The sequence below is a fragment of the Bos javanicus genome, chromosome 7 (genome assembly GCF_032452875.1).
Source record: "Bos javanicus breed banteng chromosome 7, ARS-OSU_banteng_1.0, whole genome shotgun sequence".
NCBI classification, from domain to species: Eukaryota; Metazoa; Chordata; class Mammalia; order Artiodactyla; family Bovidae; genus Bos; species Bos javanicus.
In genome coordinates, this window is record NC_083874.1 from 99,848,467 (window position 1) to 99,874,474 (window position 26,008).

At 36.9% G+C, this 26,008-nt stretch overlaps 1 long non-coding RNA gene across 2 annotated transcripts in view; it reads left to right on the forward strand.

The window, feature by feature from the left end:
* The window catches only part of LOC133251715 (uncharacterized), a 182,189-nt gene that overhangs the window by 36,362 nt on the left and 119,819 nt on the right, over positions 1-26,008 (forward strand). For both annotated transcript variants that reach the window (XR_009737756.1, XR_009737755.1), the window contains exon 2: positions 12,061-12,116. This is a non-coding gene — a long non-coding RNA (uncharacterized LOC133251715). The remainder of the gene's footprint in view (positions 1-12,060; positions 12,117-26,008) is intronic.

Here is a 26,008-nt window from a genome sequence, read left to right on the forward strand (position 1 = left end):
GGAAGCTTGTGTCGGTGTTCTGGTGGGTGGAGCTGTATTTCTTCTCTTTGTTCAGTCGCGCTGTGGGGAGGGAGGGAGGGATGCTGCAAACAAATGACACTGGCGTGCGCTCGCAGTGCCTCAGCCACACTGGGTCTGCCCCCACTCACGGCGCGTGTAGCCTCCCTGCCCACACTGCTCGGGCTCTAGGTTGTTCCGCCGGGAACAATCCGAGGCTGGGCCTGGGTTGCATGCACCTCCCAGGTCCAAGCCGCTCAGGTTCAGGCACTCAGGTAGTCCTCAGAGGCGCAGACTCAGTTGGGCCTGCGTTTTGTGCTCTTCCCAGGTCCGAGCAGCTCAGGTGATGAGGTGTTTGGCGAGCGCCAATGCTGCGACTTATCGCCTCCCCGCCACTCGGTTATCTGGGTGTAAAACCGGCGCACCTTCTCAGGCAGATGTTGACCGTCCAGACCCCCAATAAGTTTTAGTTAGCAAAGAAGCCGGTTTTATAGAAAATGTCTCTCTGGGGCTGCGATTGCCCCCTTCCGGCTCTGGCTGCCTGTCACCGGAGGGGGAAGGTCTGCAGCCGGCTATCTCTGTTTAGTCCTTTGTTCCGTGCGCGGGCTGGCGGTGTCTTAGGTTAGGGCTGGCTTTTCGCATGGTAGATATCCCACAGTCTGGTTTGCTAGCCCAAATTATTTCGCTCAGATAGTGCTCAGGGTATTCAGGCCAGATTCTTACTCTCAGCGATGCAGCCTGCGCCACGCCTCCCTGCCCAGCCCCTGCTTACTAATGGCGGATGCAGGCGTCTGCGCTGTTTCTCCGCTGGGGGAGTTACCGTAGGGCTCGCAATCTGCGAGTTTTAATTGTTTATTTATTTATTCTCCCTGTTATGTTACCCTCTGTGCTTCCAAAGCTCGGCACGGATTCGGCAGTGAGAAGGTTTCCTGGTGTTTGGAAACTTCTCTCTTTTTAAGACTCCCTTCCCGGGACGGAACTCCGTCCCTCCCTCTTTTGTCTCTTTTATTGTCTTTAATATTTTTTCCTACCTCCTTTCGAAGAGTTGGGTTGCTTTTCTGGGTGCCTGATGTCCTCTGCCGGCATTCAGAAGTTGTTTTATGGAATTTACTCGACGTTTAAATGCTCTTTTGATGAATTTGTGGGGGAGAAAGTGTTTTCCCCATCCTACTCCTCCGCCATCTTGGCGCCTCCCTCCACTCCAGTACTCTTGCCTAGTAAATCCCATGGATGGAGGAGCCTGGTAGGCTGCAGTCCATGGGGTCGCTAAGAGTCAGACACGACTGAGTGATTTCACTTTCACTTTTCACTTTCATGCATTGGAGAAGGAAATGGCAACCCACTCCAGTGTTCTTGTCTGGAGAATCCCAGGGACAGGGGAGCCTGGTGGGCTGCCGTCTATGGGGTCACACAGAGTCGGACACGACTGAAGTGACTTAGCAGCAGCAGCTGCAGTGTTAGCTCTTATGATTAATGCTGCTATGAGTATACTCTTAAGAGCATATATTTTAACGAAAACTGTCAATAATTGCAAAATATAGTGTAAATGTATATTTAAAAGAAAACGACAATTTACATTCCCAGCTGCAGCACATAAGGATTCCATTTGATCTATATCCTCACCAACATTTTGAATTGTTAGTCTTTTACGTTTTAGCCCTTAGGTTTTGTATGATGACAGAGAAGCCTTAAGAACTGCTACAGTGTGCTACATGTCTGTCACTTTATTCAGGCATTTTTGTGCAGAAAGTATTTCCTTGCAGCTTTTTCTACAGAAATTGGAACACAGTAGAATGTAATATATTTGTAAAATAAATTATTACTTAAAAATTATTACTTCTAGTAGGAGATAATTAAATATTTTTGTGCATAGATATTTTCATGATTTCTTAAACTATGATTGAGCTATAAATATTTCTGACTTTATCATGTGGATGTGTAGTTTTCTCCTCTAGTTGTCTGCATCTCTTATTTAGAAATTGCTGCCACAGTTACATGAATCAGAGTATTAAAATGAACATGCATTTCCAAAGCTAAAATACGTATTCAGAAATACTTTGCTCTTGCCATGCAGGATACTGACTAATAGCAATGATTGAAGCAAATTACTGTTAAAGCCTGTTGAGTGCCCTTAGCCGATTCTGTTCTGAGGAGATCACAAGTGTGCTATAGAAGACTTTTCACTTTTTTGCACTGATATTCTTGGCTCCACTTTCTGTCCCAAACTATGGCAATTTCTTAATGACCTCAATTGAAGAATATTTGCTTTGGAAAACGGTTTTTCTCTGTTCATCCAGTATGTTCTGTATGTAACATTTTGTCTTTTTCTCATTGGTTCCAGAACCTACTTATACACTCTCTCTTTTACTGTGTTCTCTAAGATCATAGGCTATTTCCAGTCCAGACCCTTGTCTAGTCACTCCTCCCGTGAATAAATGCTTAATTGCAGATTTTCCATTCTTGTTTGCCTGAGAGGTGACTATAGATTTTTTCTTTGAAGCCTAGGGTCAAGGGCTTGTCTGGTAACACAAGTCATGAATTGCAAGAAAGATGACCTTAATGTTTCTTGATTATAGCACTAGTCTTCATCTATAGATTTTCCACATATAGCTGAGGATATTTCTTGTTAAAAATTACTTCACAATTACCCTAACCACTGTACCCTCTTTCTGAAATGGGACTGGAGGCATGGAGCATTCACACTAATTATCAGCTGAAACAACCCTCATGCACTTGACACAGAAAAACACCTTCAAGTTCATGATGCTGTCAATTCTTATACATGGTAACCTTTACAACTAATTTTCACATTGTGAATATGATTGAGTGAGTAGAATCAAGCTTTCCTATGAAAATTTACTTCCTTTCTCTTTTCATTTTTTTTACTGAAGTATAACATACATATTTAAAAGTACACAAATCACATGTGTATAGCCCAATACATTTTTACAAAGTAAACATGCCTCTATAACTGCCAACAAAAGCAAGAAACTGAATATTCCCATTGCACAAGCAGTGCTTCTGCTTGCCTGCTAGTCAACCCACCCCCACCAAGGATAATCCTTTATTTGTCTCTTTACTAAATTTTAAATAAAATCTCACAGTATGCCAGACTACTTTGTGTGTGTGTGGGTGTGTATGTGTGTAGCTCCTCTTAGTCAACATTGTTTTTGAAATCAATCCATGTTTTAGTGGAGTAATAATTAGTTTATCTCAGTGCTATACAGAAAAGGTCAGAACACATTTTCTATAGTGAAAGTGAAGTCGCTCAGACGTGTCCGACTTTTTGAGACCCCATGGACTATAGCCTACGAGGCCCCTCAGTCCATGGGATTTCCCAGGCGAGAATATTGGAGTGGGTTGCCATTTCCTCTCCAGGGGATCTTCCCATCCCAGGGGTGGAGCCAGTTTCTCCCGCAGTGCAAGCAGACACTTCACAGTCTGAGCTACTAAGGAAGCCCTTTTTCTGTAAAGGGCCAGGTAATACATTTTGTATCCTTGCAAGCCATATAGGTTCCATTGTAACTATTAAAACTGCTGGTATAGCACAAAAGAAGCTGTAGACCATATGCAAACAAAATAATACAATTATATTCTAATAAAACTTTATTTACAAAAACAGGGAGTGGGTCAGCTGTGTCAGCTGGTTTTAGTTTGATGACTGTCAAAAATCTTGAAGGTGGACTGCCCAGTCTGTCGAAGGCCTGATTTCTGAACTTCCAAAGCATTTACTTGGCTGAGTGATGAGATGTGTGGCTCAAAGGAGTAGAGCATACACCATAGACACCAAAGCGAAAGAAGTCATTTTGGGGAGGTTTATCCTGCCAAGGTCTGGGTTGCTTTTGAAGACTCTAAAAATAGTCTTATACAGAGTGAGTCCACTGCCAGCGGTAATCAACAAAACGTCTTTATGGAGTCTGATCAGAATAATAGCGACTGAAGATACCTCAGTGTCTTTATAATTCACTAGTACCTTTCAGTTTTTGAAAAGTTATATAATAAATCATATTGCTAGATTTGTTTGTAGATGTTGAATTAACACAAGCCAAAGAGAGTTATCTGTTCCATCATCTTATTGTTGAATTTGAAATATTTACATGCCTATGTTGACCATGGATAATCTTTATCTATTTTATGATTCACATCACTTTTCATTTACTTTTATAATTGACCAGGTCACCCTAATGTAAACTTTCCAGTTTTCTTAAAAGTCTGATAGTTTTTATTTTCATTATAGTTTTGCTTTGTATCTTGGGGAATTCTAAATCTTCTTTTTGTTGTGGTTCAGTTAGAGCACTGGAGTCCTTTTATTAGTTCCATCACCCTAATATAAACTTTCAGCTTTTCTTAAAAGTCTAGTGGTTTTGATTTTCATTATAATTTTGCTTCATATCTCGGGAAATTCTGAGTCCTTTGTTTGTTGTTCAGTCACAGCACTGGAATCCTTTTTTAGTTCCATATTATTTTACTTTTACTTTATCTTAAAATAGTCTATATAGAATACAGTCACTGCTCTTATAAAGTTTTAAAAATGATTTGAAAATATCTGTATTTGAGATCAAAAACTTGAATATTTATCCATTTTCATAGTTACTTTGTAAGTACATCGAAGTATTGAATGACATATGAAAAACACTAAGCAGAGCTCATCATTATTATCTTTCTGTTTCATGAATAAATTACCAAATGAATTATTCAAATTAAGTTTCATGAATTAATATCAAAGGATTAGTCTGTTCCTGACAATAGGTTAATAAATTGCAGAGTAAGCTACAGAGACCTTGCTTTTAAATAATTGGTATTATTTATTGTATTCTTAGATATAGGAATTTATTCTATGAGTTCATTTCCTTAAAATCTCCTGAGTCATATGTAAAGATTTTGTTCATATTGCTTTGTGTTGCATGATGGCTTATTTTTTCTCTTTCAATAATTTTCAAATGCACACATGACAAAAATTAATGTGAATGAATTACCAGTTACCATCAATTTGCAAAATATAATGTATTAAATGTAACAAAAGGTAGGCAATACAGTAAAATATCACTGAAAGCAGGATATAAAAATTAATTTGTTACTCTAAAAGTAATAAATTATAAAACAGTTGAAGAAATATAGCTTTTCAATGCAATCATATTTATCAATAAATATTTATACTTTATCTGTTAATGTAATCTTCTAAACTTCTTGAACAATTTTTTCATTGTCATAAATGGTTTAATAAACACTGCTATAAACATATTTATAAATCTTATGGAACAAATCTCAGTATTATCTAGCCTTTCCTGTTCCATTTTAGTTTTCTACTAGAAGACTGACTCGACGCTTTTTTTTCATTTTTTTTAAATTTTATTTTTTAACTTTACAGTATTGTATTGGTTTTGCCATATATCAACATGATCTGTCATCCCTCTGGGTCGTCCCAGTGCACCAGCCCCAAGCATCCAGTATTGTGCATCGAACCTGGACTGGCAACTCGTTTCATACATGATATTATACATGTTTCAATGCCATTCTCCCAAATCATCCCACCCTCTTCTTCTCCCAAAGAGTCCAAAAGACTGTTCTCTACATCAATGTCTCTTTTGCTGTCTTGTATACAGGGTTATTGTTACCATCTTTCTAAATTCCATATATATGCGTTGCTGCTGCTGCTGCTAAGTCGCGTCAGTCGTGTCTGACTCTGTGCGACCCCATGGACGGCAGCCCACCAGGCTCTGCCATCCCTAGGATTCTCCAGGCAAGAACACTGGAGAGGGTTGCCATTTCCTTCTCCAATGCATGAAAGTGAAAAGTGAAAGTGAAGTCGCTCAGTCACGTCCGACTCCTAGGGACCCCATGGACTGCAGCCTACCAGGCTCCTATGTCCATGGGATTTTCCAGGCAAGAGTATTGGAGTGGGGTGCCAAGTATACTGTATTGGTGTTTTTCTTTCTGGCTTACTTCACTCCGTATAATAGGCTCCAGTTTCATCCACCTCATTAGAACTGATTCAAATGTATTCTTTTTAATGGCTGAGTAATACTCCATTGTGTATATGTACCACTGCTTTCTTATCCATTCATCTGCTGATGGACATCTAGGTTGCTTCCATGTCTTGGCTATTATAAACAGTGCTGCGATGAACATTGGGGTACACGTGTCTCTTTCAATTCTGGTTTCCTCAGTGTGTATGCCCAGCAGTGGAATTGGTGTCATAAGGCAGTTCTATTTCCAGTTTTTTAAGGAATCTCCACACTGTTCTCCATAGTGGCTGTACTAGTTTGCATTCCCACCAACAGTGTAAGAGGGTTCTCTTTTCTCCGCACCCTCTCCAGCATTTATTGCTTGTAGACTTTTGGATCACAGCCAGTTTGGCATGAAATGGTACCTCATAGTGGTTTTGATTTGCATTTCTCTGATAATGAGTGATGATGAGCATCTTTTCATGTGTTTGTTAGCCATCTGTATGTCTTCTTTGGAGAAATGTCTATTTAGTTCTTTGACCCATTTTTTGATTGGGTCATTTATTTTTCTGGAATTGAGCTGTAGGAGTTGCTTGTATATTTTTGAGATTAGCTGTTTGTCAGTTGCTTCATTTGCTATTATTTTCTCCCATTCTGAAGGCTGTCTTTTCACCATGCTTATAGTTTCCTTTGTTGTGCAGAAGCTTTTAAGTTTAATTAGGTCCCATTTGTTTATTTTTGCTTTTATTTCCAATATTCTGGGAGGTGGGTCATAGAGGATCCTGCTGTGATGTATGTCGGAGAGCATTTTGCCTATGTTCTCCTCTAGGAGTTTTATAGTTTCTGGTCTTACATTTAGATCTTTAATCCATTTTGAGTTTATTTTTGTGTATGGTGTTAGAAAGTGTTCTAGTTTCATTCTTTTACAAGTGGTTGACCAGTTTTCCCAGCACCACTTGTTAAAGAGATTGTCTTTAATCCATGCTTCTTTACATAGTTTTATTTCATCTGTATCAACTACACTTTCTTAAAGTCGCTTAAGTTTCCAAATATTATTCCTGAGGGTTATAGACTTGGTATTTTGAGCTGTCCACAGCTTCACAGCAGCTTATAACTAAAACGTAGAACAAAACCTGAAATCAAGGATTACTCTGGTAACTCACTGTCCAAGAACTCAACTTGCTCGCTGAGATACACAAGGAAACAGTGCACTATCTAGTGTAGCACATACAGTGCACGAGGCATGGTGCACTGAGGGTGGCTCTGCACTTGTATTTCCTGCTAACGGAGCTCAGAACGTTTAGGAAGAGGGACTCAACAGTTAATGTATTCTGGGCCAATCCAGTGCCATCCCTGACATTAGTTAGTTAAAAAAATTTTATTTTTGTTTCATTCATATTTTTAAGCACTTATTTCTTAATAATATTATCAGATAATGGAAATAATGGAATAGGATTCTTCTCTTTATGCATTTCTGAAATAATTTATCCAGGTGAATAAGTCTATGGTAACTACCTTTTATTCTATTTAATACTCTAAATAACATATAAAGACAAAGATATTTTAGAAAAAAAATTTTTTAGCTTTTATCTCTATTTCATTATTTTTAAAAGGAACAATTCTTTCATTTGTTTTGTATAGATCCTGGCTGTCTTTATAATAATTTTATTGACTCTCTTCCACAATAGCCATCAAATTATTAATTTTATCTGAAAGTAAAAGAGCATGTTTGTTAAGCTAACATTGAAACAAAGATCAAGATTAAGTGAAAATATTGGAAAGAGTTAGTTGCTCAGTTGTGTCTGACTCTTTGTGATCCCAAGGACTGTAGCCCACCTGGCTCCTATGTTTATGGGATTTCCCAAGCAAGAATACTGGAGTGGGTTGCCATTTCCTTCTCCAGGGGATCTTCTTGACCCAGGGATCGAACCTGGGTCTCCAGCGTTGCAGGCAGAGTCTTTACATCTGAGCCACCAGGGAAGCCAAGCTGATTTTAAAAATGAAATGACTTATAACAATTTGAGAAAATACAGATGTACAATATTTTGGGAGAAAAAATTACACTTAAGTATGTGGTGCATGCATGCTCAGTCATGTCTGACTCTTAAGACACCATGAACTGTAGTCCGCCAGGCTCCTCTGCCTATGAGACTTTCCAGGCCCAAATACTGGAGTAGGTTGCCATTTCCATCTCCAGTGGATCCTCCCAACCCAGGGATCAAACCCATATCTCCTGCATTGCTGGCAAATTTGTTACCACTGAGCCATCTGGGAAGTCCTTAAGTATGTAGAAAGCATGAAAAAAAAAATTTTTTTTAATCATTTCCACATAGGTTCAAATACAGTATCTTTTTTGCAGAGAATATGAATTAGTACTCCAAATATTTTTAAAACATCTGAAAATAGGCTAGTATTCTTGTTAGTAATGACTGAAGTAAGCCAACCTCTGCTTTAGCTGTCATGAAAATTATTAAAGAATAATGTCCCAGTTTGAGACCCTATATTTTAATACTAGCAAAGAACAGCAATCATATTTAAAGATTTAATAGAAAAAAAATAGCTAGTTATAGTAACCTTGGTGACAAAGTAAAAAAACACATATAGATGAACCTAAAATACAGGTTAAACCAAATACTTTTTTTGATCAAAAAACATATACTTGAATAAAAACACAAAGAACTCAACTAATTATTTATCATTTGTAGGAATTTGTCATTTCAGAAAATATGTATTTAAATAAAGCTAGCTTCATTTTTTTAATAGTTAAATATAATATTGACCTTAATGTGCTAGTTCATTTAGTGGCAGCAACTTAATTTTATCAGTGCAAATAAATCAGTGAATGCTGAGTTTTTTTCAGTGAATGACATATTTCTTATTCTTCCTTTTTATTTCCTTGTACTTGAAGTGCTGGGTAATTTGAACAGAGAAGGGCAACAGATAGTCATCATATTCTTTCACTGCTGGCTTTGACTGACATTTCTGTGAAACCATTTTGTTTCTATGCAGGTCACTGAGCCTCCTGCCTTCTTAGATCCCCTGGTCCTCTCACAGATGCTTCCATACTTCTTTAGCAGAAATCTTTAGATAGTCTTCTGTGTACTCTAGGTCATAAGCAACCTGTGAGGTATCTCAGACCCTTTCTATCTCTCACTGATCCAGGGATGTATTTTGAGCTTTCTCTTGATACAGAGGAATCTTGGGGAAGGTGCCTCCCGAGTTTTACACTGAAGGAGAAGCATCTGTCTTGTTGTCATTATTGTTTCATATTTTCCATAAATAGATTCTAAAATTTAACCAGGATTCTAGCTTTTCCAAGTTGCAGATTAATGAGTTGGTTTGGTAAAATAATATCTTCCATCAGGGACAACAATACCTTTCTTTAAATAAACATTTTGCCCCTCCCCTGTTAATGCCCACTATTTAATTTCTTTCACTGAAATAAATTAGAATCTTACACCATTTTCCCAAATATTTATCTTTATGCCATAAACTTCATTCGTGAAGCCCTTCAGATATTTTCTTTTCTAATAATCAGATGGCAGGCTACAAAGATTCAAATCCTCCTCCACTCTCCCCAAATCAAAAGACGTTTAGCAACTTGTTCTCAGTTATATGCAAAAAAAGAAAATATGTTATGAACAAGTGTGTTCTTCTCAGAAATGCAAGCTTAAACATTTTTGAAGTTCAATTATATAATTGAACAGCATTAGGGAAAAAATAAAAGACTTGTCTCATTAGAGACAGAAAAGGCAATGGAAAAATCCAACATTCACACATGAAAAGAAGAAATGAAGTCTTAACAGATTTGGATTAGAAGAAAGTTTCCTCAATCTAAAAATGGACATTTAAAAGATGCTATAGCTAACTTATTCAATAATTGGTAAATTACTGAACCATTTAAATCAATTGAAGTTAGGCATTAATCAAGGCTATCAACTCTTCAGTTCCATATCCAACATTATAGAGATTTTAGTACAGTGACAAAAAGAAAAATATATATATAAACTTGGAAAATATTAATCTGTTTTCATTCAACATAATAGTTCACAGAAAATCTTTAAGGTTCACAGAGTTTGAGGTCAAAACTTAAAACACATTAATATCTCTGTATTATTAGCAATATACAATTGAAATATAAAATTAAAAAAATTATTTTTACCTTGACAGCAAAGTCATAAAAAGTCATACGCTTAGCCAGATTTACCAAAATATAAATGACCTTACTGAGAGAAATTTAGAACAAAAATATGTTACTGGTTTGAAAGAACATTCTTCATATGTCAATTTCTTCAAATTGATTTATAGATTCAATTCAATTCCAGTGAAAACAACAGGCTATTTTGTAGAAATTGAGAAGCTGAATCCCAAATTTACACACTTGGGAGGGCACGGATTTTGGATGATATGCTAGGATCATTCCCTGGGGTCACCCTAAGTACACATTTTACCCTTTTGTTTTTTGCAGACAGAATACTACACCAGGTGATTTGAAGAAAGAAACAGTGTGTGTATACTTAAACAACTCCCTTTAAGACTTTACAAGACTACCAATTCAAAGACATATTTTCTTTTATTTCTAAACTGGATCAACTTAATTATGATTTGACAGTGTAGTAATCCCAAAGTTACTTACAAATATCTTCCCTGTATTTTCATGTTCTAAAAAAGGTTATATAGAATGTGATTACTACAACTCATACAGACTGTTAAAATTAAGAAAGTAAATGTTCCTATGGTCAGAGTACTTTGGGGTAAAAAAAACATCTTCAACATTTGAGTTTATATTTGATAGGCTATTAATTTTTTAAATTTCCTTAATATTTGAACACAGATATTGTTCAAAAAGGTGCTTAAAATGAGAGATAATGCTACATTTTGAAAGATAATTAAAAGTTAATAAAATTTATTCTAAATGTGGTGGTTAAGTCACTAAGTCATGTTTGGCATCTCCGTGGACTGTAGCCGGCCAGGCTCCTATGTCCACGGGATTTTCTAGGTAAGAATACCACAGTGGGTTGCCATTTCCTTCTCCATATTCTAAAAATGTAATAGTTTGCAAAATTAGCAGAACACTGCAACTGAACTATATGTCAATAAAAATAGAGAATGGTAACATTTAAAAAAATTATTAACTGAGCACCTACTAATGCTCACATGTAGTTTTAGACCTGGGCTTCAGCTAGTGGAGGGTGTTTAATTGAAGGAAATGAACCTTATTTATTCTTTAACTCAAGCTTTTAACTCATTTGCCAAATAGAGCTATTTTTCCAGATAGCTTATTCAAACCATACTTTTAAAAATATGTTTAGTCATAAGGTTAATCATAAACTAATGTGGGATAGAAATTCAGACCATGTGAGGCAATACAAATATATTCCCCCAAATGAAAATATATTTTGGAAAAAGTTCATGCTGTTTTCTCTCTCTGAATTTCACTTAAAACCAGTAACATCTCTGTATTTTCAATATTTTCAACTGTTTCAAGGTATAGGTTTAATGTTTACCCAACTAACTGGAGAAACATCTTAAAAAATGTGTTTATTTTTTATTGTATTCAATGATCATGACACTGAAAGATTAGAACTGAACAACAGCATCCTGCTAATCTAAAACAATAAGGATAATTTTGGTGGGGAAAATCTGGTTGGTTACTCAAGCTCAGAAAACAGCATTTTTACCACAAAAATTCATGAAGGTATTCTTTAAACAGATAACATGTATAGTTTCATTCAAGTTTTTCAATATTTTCCATAATTTGAGAAAATACATGTCTAATAAAAGATATGTGTGTAAATATGGAGTTTAATTTCATATTGAACTGCATCACTGACTTTGAATGTTCATGTGATCACCTGCTCAGGAATTTCTGGTTATCTCATTTGAGAGCTTTTGACCTATGAAGCTTATTAGACAAAGCTGAGTCATGTGGCCCAAAGTGGCAGTATTAATTAATGTTCTCATAATGATCATTGGCTTAATCACATTCATAATTTAAGAAGTCTTGTGTCAGCTTTTACCAACGTGTTTACAGCTATAACAGTGGCAGTTATTGCACAATGTTTGATTAGTTGTTTCTAACAAGCTCACTTTTTCCTTTTATTTTTTTTCTTTTCAGATTTCCATTAGACATTTGGGATTTCTTCCAGTAACAAAAGGCAAAACATTGTAAAGGTAATAAACAAATGCATTCTTTACTATTGTATCCATGTCTTATATCAGTCGCATTTTCCATTATTAATTACTGATTACATAAACAACATTACACATACACTAGATATTTAACTAATCAAAAAACTAAATACATAAAGAAATTTTAGTGTCATCCATCAAGTACATACTGTCAGACACTCTGTCAGGTGCTTAATATATAGTATGTCTAATTCTCACAGTGACTCTACAAGGTTAATGAGAAATCTCATTATATGTAAGAAAAATGCTCGAACAGTTAATAGAAACTTGAATTTACACAGCTAACATGGAAAAATGGCCCAATTAAAACCAAATCTTTTGGCCTCAAATCTTGTTCTCTCCCTTATGGTATGTTGCTATCAGGTGCTATCAGGTCAAAAAGTAACTGATTAACTGTTTTACATGTTTTGTTTTACTGAGAACAGGTTTCCAAAGTCCAGTATATGTTCACAGAAATTAGAAGCCAAATTTTGATTTTGCATGATGATGAAAGGACACTAACCAAGGCACTCTTTCCCTTGGCTGTGTGAAAATTAGTCATTCCTACTATGATCCCCCAGATTGGTAGCCTTCTTCTATCTTCCCCGATAGCTCAATTGGTAAAGATCCACCTGCAATGAAGGAGACCCTGGTTCGATTCCTGGGTCAGGAAGAGCCACTGGAGAAGGGATAGATAGGCTAAGCCCTCCAGTATTCTTGGGCTTCCCTTGTGGCTCAGCTGGTAAAGAATCCGCCTGCAATGTGGGAAACCTGGGTTGATCCCTGGGTTGGGAAGATCCTCTGGAGAAGGGAAAGGCTACCCACTCCAGTATTCTGGCCTGGAGAATCCCATGGACTGTATAGTCCATGGGGTTGGAGAGTCAGACATGACTGAGTTTCACTTTCTATTTTTTAATTTACAACTCCACTTCATAAAACCAACACACACCCTACCCACTCCCAAAATGGCCTTCATAAGAAATGTATATTAACAAATGCATTTTCCCTTTTCCTATCTTCTAAACTTTCTACTCAGTTGCTTCTGTTTTGAAGTCTGCTAACAGGGTTTGGGCCTTCTGTGATGGAGGGTTGGTAGAAAAGTGAGAGGAAGAGAAATAACAGAAAGTGCTGGTGTATTCTATAGAGAAAAGTTGAGTGAGCAAAGGAAGAGCTAGAAATTCTTAGCATACAGAATGTATGAAAGCAGGTGAAGTTCAAGGGGTGAGATGAAAGCTCTGAGTTGTCTGTGAGAACCCAGTCTGGAACAAAGATTTTCTAGGTACTGGACAGTGAAAATCATAGACAGTTGGAAGGAGAAAGAATTTGTGAGTTAAGAAACAAATTAAAAGAAAAAAGTGTTTATTTTGTATAGCGGTATAGTGAAAGTGAAGTCGCTCAGTCGTGTCCGACTCTTTGCAACCCCATGAACTTTGCAACCCCTACCAGGCTCCTCTGTCCATAGGATTTTCCAGGCAAGAATACTGGAGTGGGTTGCCACGTATAGGGGTATAGCTGAGCCGATTAACAATGTTCAGGTGAACAGCAAAGGGACAGGGACAGAGCCACACATATACATATACATATTCATGTATCCATTCTCCCCCAACTCGCTGCCCATTCAGGCTGCCACATAACATTGAGCAGAATTCCATGTGCGATACAGTAAGTCCTTGTTGGTTATACATTCAAAATACAGAAGTGTGTACATGTCCATTCCACACTCCCTAACTATCCCTTCCCCCAATCCTTCACCCTGGCATCCATAAATTGTTTCTCTAAGTCTGTGAGTCTGTTTCTGAGACAGAGATTTTTATAAGTTCCATGGATTATACGTTTGGTTGTCTCAGTCACAAAGTTCTTGCATAACTCTTTTATGGGTCAAGAAATCGTTCATTTTCCCAGTGGCAATGCTTACTCTACCTTTGCGTATCTGAAACTGTTAACCATGACTTAAAGAGACTGGCTAGCAAGTACACTTTGTAATATCTCTGTTAGAGGGCAGAGGATGCCTACATCTTAAATCCTAAAGAGAAGAAAAAGAATTGTATCTGGCTATCATTATCGTCTTCTCTGTAGGGGATTCCACCATTTCATTTACTGACTTGTCTTAAAAATACTTATGAATGTATATGGTAACAAAGGGAATATCTCCTGATCTATAATTTTAAAAAAAAGTCTTAAAATAATCCCTTTAATCCTTAATGTAGTATATTTTGTTAACTCATTTGAAGTCATTAGCTCTGGGGATCTTGATTCGGAACGGTAGCCTTAGATAGAATGCCTGACACAGGACACTTGGCGGGCAGGAGCAACACTGTCTTTGGAATAACCCAAGCAGTCCAGGTGCAGACGTGGCAGAGGTGGAACATTGGCTTTGTCTCATGCAGTATGACCTATGATATGCAGATGACACCACCCTTATGGCAGAGAGTAAAGAGGAACTGAAAAGCCTCTTGATGAAAGTGGAGAGTGAAAACGTTGACTTAAAGCTCAACACTCAGAAAACGAAGATCATGGCATCTGGTCCCACCACTTCATGGGAAATAGATGGGGAAACAGTGGAAACAGTATCAGACTTTATTTTTCTGGGCTCCAAAATCACTGCAGATGGTGACTGCAGCCATGAAATTAGAAGACGCTTACTCCTTGGAAGGAAAGTTATGACCAACCTAGATAGCATATTCAAAAGCAGAGACATTACTTTGCCAACAAAGGTTCGTCTAGTCAAGACTATGGTTTTTCCTGTGGTCATGCATGGATGTGAGAGTTGGACTGTAAAGAAGGCTGAGCGCTGAAGAAATGATGCTTTTGAACTGTGGTATTGGAGAAGACTCTTGAGAGTCCCTGGGACTGCAAGGAGATCCAACCAGTCCATTCTGAAGGAGCTCAGCCCTGGGATTTCTTTGGAAGGAATGATGCTAAAGCTGAAACTCCAGTACTTTGGCCACCTACTGTGAAGAGTTGACTCATTGGAAAAGACTCTGATGCTGGGAGGGTTTGGGGGCAGGAGGAGAAGGGGACGACAGAGGATGACATGGCTGGATGGCATCACTGACTCGATGGACGTGAGTCTGCTTGAACTCCGGGAGTTGGTGATGGACAGGGAGGCCTGGCGTGCTGCAATTCATGGGGTCTCAAAGAGTCGGACACAACTGAGCAACTGATCTGATCTGATCATTATTGTCAATACCCTAGCATATAAAAGATGGAGATGAGTTACCTCACTGACTGAGGAGGCAGCAGTGAAAAAAATCTGTTTGACTGTCCTAAATCAGTGCTATAGGGGGAAAGTAACAGAATTTTTTGAATCACTGCTCAGATTTCTATAACTGTTTGAGTGATCAGCAGAGAGCTAAAATAGCTGTGCAGGTTTGATCTGATACTCAGTTACTATCTGATAAAATTAAGAAATTAAATAATACTATAAACAGAGCCCTTTGGAATAAAAACATTTGTCAACATTTTGAAAGTTTTTATTTTATCTGATGAATTGTGAAGTTATTTTGTCATTTCCCATATAACATTTCAACAAAGGATATTCTCAGAAAATGATGCTCAATATGAGAAAACAAAATGACATTTTGAAAGGCAACTAATAATGCATTAATAATATGTATTAATTTTACTGAATTATGATACTTTATTACACATTTCTTCTCTGTAGGGGATTCCACCATTTTATTTACTGACTTGTCTTAAAAATACTTATGAATGTATATGATAACAAAGGGAATATCTCCTGATCTATAATTTAAAAAAAAAAGTCTTAAAATAATCCCTTTAATCCTTAATGTAGTATATTTTGTTAACTCATTTGAAGTCATTAGCTCTGGGGATCTTGATTCGGAACGGTAGCCTTAGATAGAATGCCTGACACGGGCCACTTGGCGGGCAGGAGCAGTACTGCCTTTGGAATAACCCAAGCAGTCCAGGTGCAGACGCGGCAGAGGTGGAACATGGGCTTTGTCTCATCCAGTATGACCTATTCATTCACTGTCATACAAGTGATGACCAAAACATAATCTTCAGTTGTTTTCAGAGGAAACACAAAGAAATATATTTTGAAGCACTGAATAAAATGGGAATGTAGCATTAGCCTCATTTTCAAGGCTAGTAAGAGTAAAAGATCATAAAATCTTCCATAAAACACTCGAAAAAGCACAAACTTTATGAACACGGTTGATAACAATAATTTTCTTTTGGCTGAAAGGAATATAAAGTTCACCAAACAAAGCTATGTTTTTAGTGCCTTAAAATAACATGAACACTCTGGTTCATTGGATGTCCTATATTCAGCAAATTAATTGGGACAAACCACTTCAGGAAAAAAAAAAAAGTATGCTGAACATTATTTTATTTCCTTTTAGTTATGCTTCAAAGACATACTGATAAAAAGGTTTTCTAAAAGCAAGGTGGTTAATTACTAGGGTTGTTCTGCTCTGAGATCACATTTAAACTGCAATTACTCTAAAAGCAAGATTATAGCTACTACAGTTGCCCAGTTCTAAACCTGTATCAGCAGGAAGGTTTTATGAGTATTAAATGGATTGTGACTTCACTCTTTTCTCTAATTATTTTGTTTATTGGGAAAGGAAGGTAATCATCATAAAATTAAATATCTAATCACAGAGGCTCAACTGACAAATGGCTAATAAGCTGTTTTGTAGACTAAAACAATATTACAAATGTACTTGGCCCTAAAAAAATATATGTCTCTGTTGTATCTCTCACACTTAATGCCGTTTTAGCAGAACAAGATTATATCTTTAAAAAATAAGGGAGGAGCAAATACAGTTATAGTAGGTCTATTTTCAAGGAGCTCATGATGTTCTGTGACAGACCACACTGCACTGATTCCATGGGAAATTTCTTTCACCTGACTGGATGTATAATAAAGCTCTTACATCCAAATTCAAATTTTACAGTATTTTCTTTACGATATGCAACATGGTAGGATATGCAGGAAAAAATGTCACATTAAGAAAAGGTCAGTAATCTATCTCTCGTTTACATTATAAAAACAGGAAAATGTCAAGGAGAGTCTTACGTAACTTAGACCCCACAATTCTGGATTATTTTACTGTGTTTTAATATTAATTGTAACTTTGAGTTATGTTTGGTGGAAGTGTTCTATTAAATGGTCTACAACTACACTTTTCTTTGCAACATGGTCAGTTATGTCATATTTATATCACAAAAAGTGACAAATGGTACAAATTAAGGCTTGATTCATTGTCTTGGATGTCCAAACTTTAAAAGTGACAATAACAAAATTAAACTTAAAAGTATATCCTGTCTGTAACTAGTGCCTTATAAACAGCACAAAACTTTAAGTAAATGTTCTTCCAACATTAAAAAAAAAACAAAAAAAAAACTCGTTTAATTCAGTAAAGAAGCTGTTTCTAACATAGAAGAGTGAAGTTGGGACATATGCTTTTTCTTACACTTCTGTCAAAAATATCAATAGACATTATTATTAGAAATACACTTGTTCTTCATTTGCAATTATAGTTTGGCTATAGATAACAATAGTTTGGTAAAAAGCGATGATGGAGAAGGAAATGGCACCCCACTCCAGTACTCTTGCCTGGAAAACCCCATGGATGGAGGAGCCTGGTGGGCTGCAGTCCATGGGGTCACAAAGAGTCGGACACAACTGAGCGACTTCACTTTCACTCTTCACTTTCATGCATTGGAGAAGGAAATGGCAACCCACTCCAGTGTTCTTGCCTGGAGAATCCCAGAGATGGCAGAGACTGGTGGGCTGCCGTCTCTGGGGTCACACAGAGTCGGATACGACTGAAGCAACTTAGCAGCAGCAGCAGCAGCAATGATGGCATTTAATAAGAAAAAATTGGGTTTGTGGGATTTATTGTTTTGTATAGCTTAGTATTAAAATTTAGTGTTACTTAAAATTATCTTCTACATATAGTATATATCAGTAAGGTCTACAACATAAATTATATATAAATATATAGATTATACATGTATACATATGTTTTTGAAAGGTGATTCTTGAACATTTAGCAGCACACTGCTGATTCAAACATACTGTATCAATAATTATGTAAGATATATGAATATAAAAACCTCATTTAAAAGACAAAGATGGCCACAGTTGATTGAAAATAAGGCAGAACTTACTATACACTTCTTCTAAGAGATTTATCTTACACAGTTATACAAAAAATATTGAAAGTAAAAATATGTTCAAAAAACATAATATGCAATACTTAAAGTATTATAGTATCAGGTGGAACAGATTTGAATGAAAAAAGTACTATTTGAGAAAAAGAGATTTTCATAATATGAAAATAGTCCTGCTTCCTGAATTTAAATGTACAATTAAATGCAACAAACAATACACTCATAAAATACAAAAGAGAAAAATGGTGACACTAAAATGAGAACTATACAATCCTCAAAAATAAGAGACTATTTTAAGACACTGTTCTCAAAAACTGATAGTGAAAATTCAGAAAAAATTCAGTGAGAATATAAGAGATTTGAACAATAGCATGGGCAGAACTGGCACAATGGCTGTATAGTTAACAGAAAATTTATCAATAGTAGAAAAAACATTATATAGATACACAAGTGACTTTTACCATAATATACTATAGTCTAAGCCAAAAAACAACTCTTATTGAAAGTAAAAGGATGAAAATTTATGTATAGAACATATTCTCTGAGAACAAAGGAATTAATATACAGATTCAAAAAAATATTTCTAGAGTATGATCATATGCTTGGAAATTTGAGAACAATACAATTGCAAATAAGTCAGTGGTCAAAAAAGAAAATGGAAATAAATTTTGTTGCTAGTCTGCCAAACACTTTGGTGGAAAGAAAAAAACAAATGAACAAAGAGATGGCTATAAAGAAATATAATAACCTGAGAGATTTAAAAATAGAAGAAATTTATTTCTCACAGTTTTGGAGGCTGGAAAATCCACTGGATGACACTGGCACTTCCCAGTGTCTGCTGAGAGTCTGCTTCCTCCAGGACAGGGCCATCTTGTCACTGCAGCATCACATTGCAGAAGAGACTAGCTAGCTAGTCTGGGGTCTCTTTAATAAGGAATTTAATTTCACAGGCAGAGCCCCATTGGCCGAGCTTCTTGACCTACTCACCTTCCAAAGGCCCCGCACTTAAACACTTCACCATGTGGGTGATGATTTCAACATAGGAGTTTTGGGAAACATTCAGACCACAGCATACCTCCTGCCTCCACAGCCCACCAAAGTGGTATATTCTACATTTGGCACAACTGATGAGCCTACATTTACTCATCAGTGTCACGCAGAGTCCACATGATCAGGAAGGGAGATAAGATGATCAAGTTGCAGAAATCCCTTCTGTCAGACACTGCCTGTGCGCATGCATGCTAAGTCACTTCAGTCATGTCTGATGCATTATGAGCCTATGGATTGTAGGCTGCTAGGTTGCTCTGTCTATGGAATTCTCCAGGTAAGAATACTGGAGTGGATCGCCATTTCCTTCTCCAGGGAATCTTCCTGACTCAGGGATTGAACCTGCATCTCTTATCTCTCCTGCATTGGCAGGCAGGTACTTTACCACTAAAGCCACCTGGGAACCCCCTGTGAAACATTAAGGACATTTTTAAAAAGTATTTTTAAATTTATTTGCATTATAAACACACAGGTTGTGTATACCTACAGATGTCTATATATGTGTATTATGGACTCCTGGTGCATCTACACAAAAAACTGTCACATGTACAGTGTTGTCACTTTTTTAAAAAGTCAGTTGAAAATAATGGGTATAGTTTAATTTATGTTTTGCCAAAAATTACAAAACAAAAACACGTAAAACAACTTAAACATATGAATGTAGTACTTTATGTGAAGATGAATTAAAAAGTATGTAAGTGAAGATGTATTGAAAAACCTTTAAATTTGGCACATAGAGACATCCTTTGACCTTCACTAGAGGCCAAGGCATCATTTCATTTAAACATTAAAGCAACTTTTGTTTTTATTTGCTTACAATACTAAAGAATTTTAACTTGGCACCAATATAATTAAGTAGGGAAACAAAAACACATCACTGAAAGCATGTGACAAAACTCAGGTACAAGATAGTTCTCTAAAACACTTATAAAATGCTTCTATTATTGCATATTTTATCACGGATAAAAATGCAGAAACACTGAAGAATAGTTTTACAGAAGGAATGTCTCAGATCCCTTTATCAATCCACGTATCCTCTATGTTCTGCTTACCTATTTGTTGTGAGAAAAAGAAACATTTAAACACAAATTCTTTTATGCAGAGCCCGGGTTCCGTTTACATTATTTGACCCAAGTGCTAATCTTGGGTCAAATAATGGAGAAACATCTGTCCAGTTTCCTGAGAAGTCTTGTAAAGTTACAAATGAAACTCAGCCATGTCTTTTAAATTCCCATGAATGCGTTGACTGCCATTTTGTCTAAACTCCATACTTTTTAGATTATTAGGAGGATCTTAGTCTATTATTCAGAACTCAACTGCATCCATTTTCAGTGATCGCTCTGCCCCTCAGACGCTATTAGAAGTCAGGAGATAGGAAGTGGACTGCATAGAGCGACTGAACTGAACTGAACTGAATCAGCTGTCTTTAAGGCATTAGATCCACAGATGTTGAAGGAGGAGGAAGAGGGAAAGGAAAAGTGAAAAGGTGCTCTTACTTGAACTTCAGTTCAGTTCAGTCGCTCAGTTGTGGCGGACTCTTTGCAAACCCATGGACTGCAGCACAACAGGCCTCCCTGTCCATCACCAACTCCTGGAGTTTACTAAAACTCATGTCCATTGAGTTGGTGATGCCATCCAGCCATCTCATCCTCTGTTGTCCACTTCTCCTCCTACCTTCAATCTTGAACGTGGCACGTTGGTAATCCTCTGGGATTCTTGCTATTTTCAGACTAACACTGACTGGCTTTCAGTTCAGTTCAGTTCAGTCCAGTCTCTCAGTCGTGTCTGACTCTTTGCAATCACATGAATCACAGCACGCCAGGCCTCCCTGTCCATCACCAATGCCCGGAGTCCACCCAAAACCGTGTCCATCAAGTCGGTGATGCCATCCAGCCATCTCATCCTCTGTTGTCCCCTTCTCCTCCTGCCCTCAATCTTTCCCAGCATCAAGATCTTTTCAAATGAGTCAGCTCTTTGCATCAGGTGGCCAAAGTATTGGAGTTTCAGCTTCAGCTTCAGTCCTTTCAATTAATATTCAGGACTAATTTCCTTTAGGATGGACTGGTTTGATCTCCTTGCAGTCCAAGGGGCTCTCAAGAGTCTTCTCCACACCACAGTTTAAAAGCATCGATTCTTTGGTGCTCAGCTTTCTTTATAGTCCAACTCTCACATCCATACATGACCACTGGAAAAACCATAGCCTTGACTAGACGGACCTTTGTTGGCAAAGTAATGTCTCTGCTTTTTAATATGCTGTCTAGGTTGGTCATAATATTCCTTGCAAGGAGTAAGCGTCTTAATTTCATGACTGCAGTCACCATCTGCAGTGATTTTGGAGCCCAGAAAAATAAAGTTAGCCACTGTATCTGCTGATTCCCCATCTATTTGCCATAAAGTGATGGGACCAGGTGTCATGATCTTAGTTTTCTGAATGTTGAGCTTTAAGCCAACTTTTTCACTCTCCTATTTCACTTTCATCAAGAGGCTCTTTAGTTTTTCTTCACTTTCTGCCATAAGGGTGGTGTCATCTGCATATCTGAGGTTATTGATACTTCTCCCAGCAATCTTGATTATTGATTCTCATGATGTACTCTGGATATAAGTTAAATAAGCTGGGTGACAATAAACAGCCTTGACGTACTCTTTTCCTATTTGGAATCAGTCTGTTGTTTCATGTCCAATTCTAACTGTTGCTTCCTGACCTGCATACAGGTTTCTCAAGAGGCAGGTCAGGTGATCTGGCATGCCCATCTCTTTCAGAATTTTCCACAGTTTATTGTGATCCACACAGTCAAAGGCTTTGGCATAGTCAATAAAGCAGAAATAGATGTTTTTCTGGAAATCTTTTGCTTTTTCCATGATCCAGTGGATGTTGGCAATTTGATCTCTGGTTCCTCTGCCTTTTCTAAAACCAGCTTGAACATCTGGAAGTTCATGTATTGCTGAAGCCTGGCTTGGAGAATTTTCAACATTACTTTATTAGCGTGTGAGATGAGTGCAATTGTGTGGTAGTTTGAGCATTTTTTAGCATTGTCTTTCTTTGGGATTGGAATGAAAACTGACCTTTTCCAGTCCTGTGGCCACTGCTGAGTTTTCCAAATTTGTTGGCATATTGAGTGCAGCACTTTCACAGCATCATCTTTCAGGATTTGAAATAGCTCAACTGGAATTCCATCACCTCCACTAGCCCTGTTCTTAGTGATGCTTCCTAAGGCCCACTTGACTTCATATTCCAGGGTGTCTGGCTCTAGGTTAGTGATCACACCATCATGATTATCTGGGTTGTGAAGATCTTTTTTGTCCAGTTTTTCTGTGCATTCTTGCCATCTCTTCTTAATATCTTCTTCTGTTAGGTCCCTACCATTTCTGTCCTTTATTGAGCCCATCTTTGCATGAAATGTTCCCTCGGTATCTCTAATTTTCTTGAAGAGATCTCTAGTTTTTCCCATTCTATTGTTTTCCTCTATTTCTTTTCATTGATCACTGAGGAAGCCTTTCTTATCTCTCCAAAGCCCGACAAAGGCAGGATTCTGCATGCATTTCACTTGGGCATGTTTCTGTGAGTACCTGGGAAAGCCCAATGTGGGACTCTACTAGGCAGTTTCTTGATGTAGAAGATGCTACCAGAACTTGCCTCCATGCCTATCTCAGTCCTAACAAAACTGACAGCTCCTTCCAAGATCTGGCCTCCTTTCTTCCAGCCATTCCACTGTACTGTTTGGGGGATGAGTACCATGATGATGATGGGACTGGTTCTGGCACCTTTTAAAGCAGCTTGATACAAAAATGGTCGAGTCACTTATTAGAGACTATCCACATTTTGATTTATAGGCACTTTTTCTCTAACCTTGGACTTTAGTCACAATTCTGGTGCAGTTGGAGAAAACATCCTCTGGACATAAACTACAATAAGTGTTAACACTTCCAAATTATTCTGGCTGTATATAGTGATTTTCCTTACTTTAACTTAAGTTCTAAGACCACGCATTGCCTGATATTCTCCTTTTGTCCTACTCTATATAGTACATAAAATGCATCAAAACTATTTATTTCTTAAAAAAGACACTTCTAATAATGTCCCACATTCAGCCTTATGATTTGTGCATTACTACATATGTTTTTGTTTTAGGTTTTTCTGATTTTGACTGAAATTTATTCATCTTCCCTCAGTTCTCTTAGGGCCTTCCCTGGTGGCTCAGAAGTAAAGAATCCTCAGGTTCGATCCCTGGGTCTGGAAGATCCCCTAGAGAAAGAAATGGCAACCCACTCCAGCATTATTGTCTGGGAAATCCCATGGACAAAAGCGCCTGGCAGGCTACAATCCATGGGGTTGCAAAAGAGTCCGATACAACTTAGTGACTAAACAGTAACAACAACTCTCTTACCATCTTTTTATCTCTCTTAGCATGCTAAGTTGCTTCAGTTGTGTCCGACTTTTTGTGACCCTTTGGACTGTAGCCCGCCAAGTTCCTCTGTCCATAGTTTTCTCCAGGCAAGAATACTGGAGTGAGTTGCTATGCTCTTGCCCCAGGGATGATCGAAACCACATCTTTTAACTTCTCCTGCACTGGCATGGGGGTTCTTTACCATCAGTACCATTTGGGAAAACCAAGTTAAGCCAATCTATTAACATATAGCTGGTATTTATTCATTAGTCAAAATTTATACAGTTCATCCCATGTACCATGTACTGGTTTAGAGAATATAAAATCAACAGTGAGCAAAATAGACACTTTATCTACTTTTATTGTATTTTTTCCTTCAATTCTTGAGCCTATTAAACTAATTTAGTGTTGGGAGTGTCTCAGAGAGTGCTAGTATTGGATAGCAAAATGATAATAAAAAGATTTTTATCTGAGCATTAAAATGAGAAATTTACAGCAAGCATAATCCTTAATGTCTAAGGAGAAATGCAAATATAACTTCATTAACTGTATCTTTCATAACATTATTATTTAAATGGCCTATGACATTTAATTCTGAGCAAAAGGGAAAATCCAAGCTCATTAATAATTAGCACTTTCCTTTCAATCGCTTATATGTACCAGACCAAAAGTTTATCTCTCGTACTTTGTAAACATAAAGTAATGAAGAATATTTCTGAAGACTGTGGACTTTCAGAAATGTTAAATCATTATCATAATGCTGTACTGTAGATAAAATTAAGAACTAGAGTAAAGCAAAGCTATCCTTAATAAGAAATGGACACAATGGCAAAAGAGCAAGTATATAGAGGTGGTGTTTCTGAAGAACAACAACAAAAAAGCAAAAACCGCCGGTGCTGCGAGCAATTGTGGAACACGTGGAAGCTTGTCGTTAGTCCAAATATAATGCAATCAAGAATATGTTAAACAAAGTTAGGCAGATTAGAATTTTTATCCAGCTATATACCATGCAGAATTGTATTGCTTAAGGTATTGAAGTCTCAGCATCCTAAAGACAGGAATTATTATATTTCTCTTATGCAATCTAAAGGGATTTTCTGACCCTCAATGCGCAAATTTATGTAGAGTACCATGTGCTATAAGAAATATTGCAGTGCACAGCATTATTATCAAGTATGTGTGGTTTCTTAGTCATTTATTAAATAGAAAACATGAGCTAAACATTTATATGTTGGAGTTGTTTACAATATTAGTTGGATATAACTGGTATAATTAAAATTGCTTAATTTGTAAGCAAATATTTATCTAAAGACATTCTGTGCAATATAAAGGAAGTTTAATAATCCTTTAATTACTGCAGAACAATCATATGGAAGTCATGGACTTTACCTCCTGACACATCTTAAAATGTTTCTTTTTTTTTTTCTGCTAATATTCCTAATCAGTGTGCCTAGTTAATATGATATTTTCTTTATTGCTTCACTTGCAGTTCCATGATTATCACTATAACAAAACTATGTTCTTAATTGTTGGCTATATTTATAAACATTAACTAATGTAGCAAATAAACTAAGAAAATAGACAAGCAAAGAAAATCTCCTCAAAGTTAGAATGGAGTAAATCCTCACTGTTAAACAAATAATGTCTTTTGATGTTTTCAGAAGGGGAAGGCAGTCTTTAAAAAGTGCAGCAAAATGTGTGGAATAAAGTTATTCTGTGTGTTGAAGGGTGTTATTTATAAAAAAAAAAAAATTGTTGGTGCTTTAATCATGTCACAGATTTAAGAGCTCTTTGAAATGTGCTGTATATGGTGTATATATAACTGTAAGTATCATTAAAATTACCATTATTTTTACTAGTGAATATGCTACAGATAAGTAGGAATAATGTGCAAGTCTTTTACCCTCACTGACCATTAAGTTCTCCATGCCAGCACACTTCCATACAAATTATGGTATATATATCATGTCTGAAAAAGCAAATAATTGAATCATCTAACTAATGTGTATATTATATACCAATTACTCGTTGTCTAGGCAGTAGTAATCTACTAGTAGTCATGTAAAGAAAATCTTTATTCTTGCATAACATAAACTGTTGTTAAATTAGATAACTGATCAGACACATGAATAAGCAAAATGAATAAAAATTTAAAGTAGCTAATACAAAGCAATAAAATGATATGGGGAAGGAAGTTGGGGATAATCAAGCATAGGAGAACAATGTGTTACCTAGAGCAGACCTTTTTGAAGAGATGACAGTTTAGTGACAATATAGAAGAATGAGAACAAACAATGCTAACATCTGTGGAAATAA